The sequence below is a fragment of the Salmo trutta genome, chromosome 16 (assembly GCF_901001165.1).
Source record: "Salmo trutta chromosome 16, fSalTru1.1, whole genome shotgun sequence".
NCBI lineage: Eukaryota > Metazoa > Chordata > Actinopteri > Salmoniformes > Salmonidae > Salmo > Salmo trutta.
This window is the reverse complement of record NC_042972.1, coordinates 14,675,110-14,682,830: the sequence shown is the minus strand read 5'-3', so window position 1 is coordinate 14,682,830 and position 7,721 is coordinate 14,675,110. Positions and strand designations below refer to the sequence as shown.

At 41.2% G+C, this 7,721-nt stretch overlaps 1 long non-coding RNA gene across 1 annotated transcript; it reads left to right on the top strand.

Moving 5' to 3' along the window:
* Positions 1-3,793: 3,793 nt before the first annotated feature.
* LOC115150146 (uncharacterized) lies at positions 3,794-6,444 on the top strand. The gene is made up of 2 exons (XR_003867053.1): positions 3,794-4,066; positions 5,812-6,444. It is a non-coding gene; the product is annotated as an uncharacterized LOC115150146 (long non-coding RNA).
* Positions 6,445-7,721: the final 1,277 nt, after the last annotated feature.

Genomic DNA, 7,721 nt, shown 5'->3' with positions numbered 1-7,721 from the left:
ATTTACAGGCATTCCTTCATGTGGTTTGGAGAAGAAGCCTCCGCCTGTTCCCTTCAGTTCCCCAGAGCCCCCTGCTACTCTGTTACATAACACCGTAGCCCATTATCACAGCGGCTTTGAAGCTTTCCCAGCAGCACAGACGTTGCCGCCACCACCCGCTATTTGTCACCGCCATGGAGAGGGAGGGGGGAGGGGAGGAGGGAGGGAGGGACGGAGTTGAGGGGGAAGGCAACAATGTAAGGAGGTAAGGAGGGAAGATACGGTGCTTCGCTTGTGAGCAGTGGTGGAAAAAGTACACAATTGTCATACTTGATTAAAAGTTAAGATACCTTAATAGAACATTTCTCAAGTAAAAGTCACCCAGTAAACTACTACTTGAGTAAAACTCTAAAAGTTTTTGGTTTAAAATATACTTAAGTATCAAAAGTAAATGTAATTGTTAAAATATACCTAAGTCTCCCCCTCCATTTAACTCAAAAGTACGAGTTAAAGTATAAATAATTTCAAATTTCTTATATAAAGCAAACAAGACGGCATAATTTTCTTGTTTTTTTAATTTGCGGATAGCTAGGGGCATGCTCTTTTCCTCCCGTCCCTCTCCCTCTCCTCTCCTCCCCCTTTCTCCCCTCTCCTCCCCTCCCCTCTCCTCCACTTTTCTCCCCTCTCCTCCCCTTTCCTCCCCTCCCCTTCTCTCTCCCCTCTCCACCCCTCTCCTTCCCTCTCTTATCCTCCCCTTTCTTCTTCTCCACTCCCCTCTCTTCTCCTCCCCACCGCCCCTCTCCTCCCAACAACAACAACAACAATAACAATAACAACATGCTTTTTCTCTCACGCACACACACTTTGGCCATGGGAGACAGTGACCAACACTATTCCAAGTTTCAAATTGCCTGGCGACATTTCAGGGTTTTTTACAGGGAGCAAACACATTCCATCTCCAAGAACTTGAAAGGACCCAATCTAAAAGAGAACACGTAAGGCAGCACATGACATATGAACAGAAGCTAGTTGGGTCAATGCCTTGTGGAATGCCAACAACAGCACCATTGATGGCCTGTGCTCCTGCCCAAAGTCACCCTAGTGTGTGTGAAGGGGAAGCTACATTTCCCTGTGGCAGGGGGAATCTCACAGGGCCTGGGTATGTTTCCTCAGGTAGGGAACAGGGCTTATCCGTACATTACAGAACTAGGCCATGAGAGACAGGTAGGGAACAATGGAACTCTGGAGATGTCAGAATTCTCCCTACAGGGAGAGTAAAATATCCCAGACAGCACTGGAATAACAATACAATAGCCTGCTGGGGCCATGAAATATATGCGTTACATTAACATTGAGATGGATGGTCAATTGTGTGCTCATCAGCTGCCTATCTTGATGGGGTTACTTGAAATGTGTACATTTCATGGCTTACCATGACATTTCTGTGCTCAGTGAAATGTAGAACTACATAGACACATACAGTACACATGATGGATTCATGACATTTCTGTAGTCTGCTTACTTTCTTCCAGGTACAGATTTCCTAAGGCCAGATTTATTGACTTGGTGTACCAGTGCGAAGATTGTACTTGTTATTTACAGAATGGAAAAAACTGTATTTATTTACAGTTTGTCCTATTTGTCAGTTAAAACAAAAACCTGAAAGAGTGTCTGCAGATTGTTGAATGTGAATCCCAGGCTTCGCTCACGTTGTGGTCAAAAGCCTGGGGAACCTCATATTGGAACAGTGGGTATGAGTGGAGCACTGATTGCCAGCGGCTGCTATCTGATTGGCTGTGAGTAGACCCTTTCCATCTGTCTTCAGAAGCACAAATTATTCAGAGTAAGACAATTTACAGTGCTAGCATCACTAGCATGCTATATTTTCAAATTTACATTTTGGAAACATGGTATAATTGTTTATGTAATTTGGTTATAATGTCCAAATTACTATATTATAACAAATGATTATAACTATCCCACGTGGAAGCCAGTGAAAATGATTGGCTATAGATTTTGACGTGAACTGTCCCTTTAGTGTTGCTCATCAACATACCCTAGGGCAGGGGTGGGCAATTCCAGTCCTCGGGGGCCTGATTGGTGTCACCGTTTTGCCCCATCTAACACACCTGACTCCAATAATCACCTAATCATGATCTTCAGTTTAGAATGCTATTTGATTAATCAGCTGTTTGGAATGACAGGATGACAAGAAATGATGACAACCTAGTCCTATAATGCAATACTGTTGACCATGTGAGCCCTATGTGGCTACTGCATTTTAACAGACTAGGTCGCTATTTTGGATGAAAATGCAAGTCTTTGTGACGCTGCTTCACCCGACAGAAAAGCATGGAGCTATTTTGAGCAGGAGGTAGAGAGCAGCAGACCTCCCTGGACACAACTTCAAAGCATTCTTTCCCTCTGAGTGTGGTACTGCTATGGGGTAACCAGGGACCTTCATTGTGAGGGTGAGAAAGCCACATTTTTTTTCAATTAGAATGAATTTGCATCCATTTAAGTGCATTTAATTGAACTTAGTAGGATACTTTTTGATTGATTGACTTAATTGAAAGTGGTGATTGTACTAATTTACCAAGTTAGCACTTTCCGTGGGCCACCTTTAGGAAATACTCATTTCAACCTTTTGTAGCGCAAATACACACACTCTCATTCAAATGAACACATACAAGAACACACACATACATGTAATAGTGCCAGACATGCACACAAACATATACAGTTGGCATTGCTGTTATGATTTTAGTTCTCCTTGATGTCCTTTGTTTTAAATGTATTATTTTTAGTAATTTTTTTTTTTCTCTTCGGGGGGACTGTGGGAGGGGTCTCAAATGGTTGAGGGACAGCTATTGGGGAACTGTGGGGGGATCTTGGAGGGTTCAGGTTTCACAAGATTGTGATCATGAAAAAGGAAACTATGACATATATTTTATATCACTATCATGCATACGCACCCTCACACATAAGGATGGCTCTGTTGCGAAAAGACTGATACATGTTTGATAGTGTCTTGATGCTGTATTGTTTGTCCTTCATGTTCCAATACTTTAATGTTACCCTTTCCTTCTGTTTTTGCAATAAAAAAAGAAATAAAATAAATCTTGTATAGTGCCATACTGATATGTAACAGTGATCTTAAGTTTTCAAACAAGATCGTCTCTAAACAGTACCACAATTATACCGTTGACAAACTAGCTCAGAGTTTTCCTTATTCAATCTTGTTCTTCGGGCAGCTCAGATTGATGAAAATTATAGTGAAAATAGGTGACTTACAACATCTGCAAGAAAGAGGTAGACTCACTATATACTATATACTGCTCTTTCCATGACAGACTGACCAGGTGAATCAAGGTGAAAGCTATTATCCCTTATTTATGTCACTTCTTAAATCCACTTCATCAGTGAAGATGAAGGGGAGGAGACAGGTTAAAGAAGGATTTTTAAGCCTTGAGACAATTGAGACATGGATTGTGTATATGTGCCATTCAGAGGGTGAATGGGCAAGACAAAAGATTGAAATGCCTTTGAACTGGGTATGGTAGTCGGTGCCAGGCGCACCGGTTTGAGTGTGTCAAGAACTACAACGCTGCTGGGTTTTTCACGCTCAACAGTTTCCCGTTTGTATCAACAATGGTCCGTCACCCAAAGGACATCCAGCTAATTTGACAAAACTGTGGGAAGCACTGGAGTCAACATGGGCCAGCATCCCTGTGGAACGCTTTTGACACCTTGTAGAGTCCATTCCCCAACGAATTGAGGCTGTTCTGAGGGCAAAAGGGGGCAGGTGGGGAGGTGTTCCTAATGTTTGGTATACTCAGTGTATATACAGTATATAGTAATATGACAAAGGTTAGTGGTCATATCAATACTCATACCACTAATTCTACTCTACTATACTTGTCTTTTTGTTGTGTGAGAGTGAGTGGCAGGACAGAAGCCATCCTGTTGAGTAAACCAGTGGACCAGCTGCTGCCTGCTAGTCATCACGCCACCAAGAGAGGAATCTCACCCCCCTCACACTCACCTCTCTCTGTCACGCTTGCCAGTCGGGCACGGTGCCTTTGAGGTGGAACACACACACACACACACACACACACACACACACACACACACACACACACACACCTATGTCCTCTATGTCCCTCTTACAGGGGCATCTGTGTTGAGCCATAAACAAGCCTTCACCCTCAGTTCCAACACAGATTGATCTTATCCATCTATTTTTTCTTCATTATTTCTTAATTATTTCTATCTTTCTATTTATTTGTTTCTATCATTTTTTTATGTTCTGTCTGCATTTTTGGGAAGAGCCTATAAGTAAACATTTTACTGTTAGTCTACACCTGTTCTTTTACGAAGCATGTGATAAACATTTGATTTGATTGAACATGACACAACAGGTGACAGTGAGGCTCCTATAATGCCTCTCTGATGCTAAGGCACATTCTTTAGAGGTGCTTTCACCATACCATCTTTAGCTTTGGGACTTGAGCTGTGTTTCCCAATGACCCCAACCCCTCTTTTTCACGCTGCTGCTACTCTCTGTTTATTATATATGCATAGCCACTTTAACTATACATTTATGTACATACTACCTCAATTGGGCTGACCAACCAGTGCTCCCGCACATTGGCTAACCGGGCTATCTGCATTGTGTCCCGCCACCCACCACCCATCAACCCCTCTTTTACGCTACTGCTACTCTCTGTTCATCATATATGCATAGTCACTTTAACCATATCTACATGTACATACTACCTCAATCAGCCTGACTAACCGGTGTCTGTATATAGCCTCACTACTGCTACTCTCTGTTCATCATATATGCATAGTCACTTTAACCATATCTACATGTACATACTACCTCAATCAGCCTGACTAACCGGTGTCTGTATGTAGCCTCGCTACTTTTACAGCCCCACTACTGTATATAGCCTGTCTTTTTACTGTTGTTTTATTTCTTTACTTACCTATTGTTCACCTAATACCTTTTTTGCACTGTTGGTTAGAGCCAGTAAGTAAGCATTTCACTGTAAGGTCTACACCTGTTGTATTTGGCGCACGTGACAAATAAACTTTGATGTGATTTGACCTTGAAGCTCAACATGGTCTCATTGGATTAAAATAGTGACATTGAACAATATGTCACTTATGTAGACATACTGTATTAGTTCTACAGTATGTCATGCGTGGTGACATATTTCTTATACAGTTTGTAACTATATTAGTTCAAAGCGTAGCGAACATATTTATTTATTTCTCTCGACAACCCAAACTCATTAGACTCATTTTGTTTGTTCACACACAGAAGATTGACGTCAAACAACTATTTTATTATTGTGACTCTCCCATCTGTGCACCTGTGTTGTGGAGAGAAATACCACACTGTGCCAAATGAAAGGCTCTATTCAATCCGTTTTACGGAAGTTCAGCTTTACAGCGTGATTGAAATTTAAAGGCAATGTTCCCGCGCTAGCGAAGACTGCATTCATGGTAAACGCTATGTCGGCTCAATTGGATGTTACCTTTACATTTATATTGCAAAATCTGTAATGCTTCAGTGATGCTGATTGAATAGAGCCTAAAGGCTCTGCGTACTCACGCCTGTTCTTTTTTGTGGATAACTGTTTTTATTCACTGAAGGGAAGTTACATGAATTGTATGAAATGTCCAGTTTTTTTTCTCAGACTCATTTGAGTCCTGCTTTAAATCAAGATGTAACAAGATGTTGAAATGTTTGCCCTATTTCCAAACTGAAATTCATAAAACAAATACACAGCACCAATGTTTCATAACATCCCTGTTTTTCAGGTACTCTACTATTCCCCCCAGGCCCTCTGTTGGGACACTTGCGGTCACTCATTCCCTGTTGGAAATTGACCATGACTGCAAACACAGAGACCGTTGATGAACTGGACCGTGTCGGACTCTAACAAACCATAAAGCGCCTGAGCAACATATCCCAATAACGATCAAAGCTGAAACGCCCCATTGTTAGTGAAGGGTATGACACACACAGTGTTGCTCCATAAAACACACGCACGCACGCGCGCGCACACACAAACACACACACACACACACACACACACACACACACACACACACACAGCAATAGGAGAATAAAGTATTTCATTTGGCATTGAGCAATTTGCCTTTTGACAGCCAGGAGGAGAGTGTTTATGTCCTGAGGACGGAAACAGGACTCTTAAAGCTCAGACACACCAGTAGCATTGTCAAACGTTTTTCTTTAATTGTTGTTGCTGGCTCCCCCATGTGGGATTTTGTGCTCTCTGATTGGCTCAAAGTCAAGTTGTTGGCCACTGACAAGCCTTGCGATTCTACAAGTAGTATTGGTAGGTTCGTCACTACCGGGTTGACACGCAGCAGGTACCGCTTTTGTTCTAGCAAGAGAAGGAACGGCCTCCCACTGTGATAAGTAGATTGGCAGAGGAAAAGGAGAATGAGACAGAAGGAATACAACTTTCTAACAATACTGAGATTTACAACATTCAACTACAAGCTGGCTACCGTACCTCAAAACATGCAGAGGTCTTTCAAATTAGATTTTGCATGATTTCAGACTTGTTTTAGATTGGAGGAAAGGAATCCTGTATGCTATGAGCCCTCTTCTGAGAAGTCAATCATACTTCCAAGATCATCAACAATGTTTCTCAAATAGAGCATACAAACTATTTCCTAGTCATGTGAATGTCCAAATTATTACTACCAAGCCCATAAACTCCAATGACTTAGCTTGAGAGTATACTGCTGCTTTGTAAAACAGCCACATTCTCTGCACCTACATAATGGCAGCTGCATGGTCACAGTTGTAATAATTGGAAGGCACAGTGCACAGTGAAGATATACAGTTGACTCCTGATAAGTGCACTTTGGATAGGTGCAAATGATTTTTATGTGAAATACAGTTTTCCACGCTCTCACTGCAATTCCAAGCCATTGGCTTTATCAGGAGTCGACAGTTGGCTACTTACTTAGTCAATTGAAAAATACCACAATTGTAGTGAAGTAGAATGTAGTATTATCATGTGTCCAATTGTCATAGTATATTATATCTAAAACAAATAGGGAATATATTGTATTTTAACCAGAGACTTTAAGTCACTGGTGGTGATCCCAATTTATTTTGTTTCTCTGAGGTGTTACCAAGCAACCAGTGTAGGTCTACCATATGCTGACCTTCTTTGAAATATTAAATCAATTAGTTTTTCAAACCGAGAGATTTCATGCCCTACTTCTTCCCCTCTGTGTGTGTGTGTGTGTGTGTGTGTGTGTGTGTGTGTGTGTGTGTGTGTGTGTGTGAACAAAATTCCATTAGCCTCACAGACTGTGTACACATTCATGTGTTTATTAAGTTTCACAGGAGGGTTTGTGTTTCAGTGTGTACATACAGTATGTGTTCATGTTTGTGTGTACATATTGTTGTGTACAGAATTTCACCATATCAGTGAGTCTATAGAATAATTATAGAGAATTCTGAAGTTGGTGCCTTTTTCAAATTTAAAATGAATTTGTCACATGCGCCGAAAACAACAGGTGTAAACTTTACCATGAAATGCTTATTTATGAGCCCTTTTTCTCAAAAATGCAGAGTTAAAAAATACAAAACATTTGCCAAATAGAAAAATGAAATAGTAACACAATAAAAAAACAATGGTGAGGCTATATACAAGGAGTACCGAGTCAATGTGCAGGGATACGAG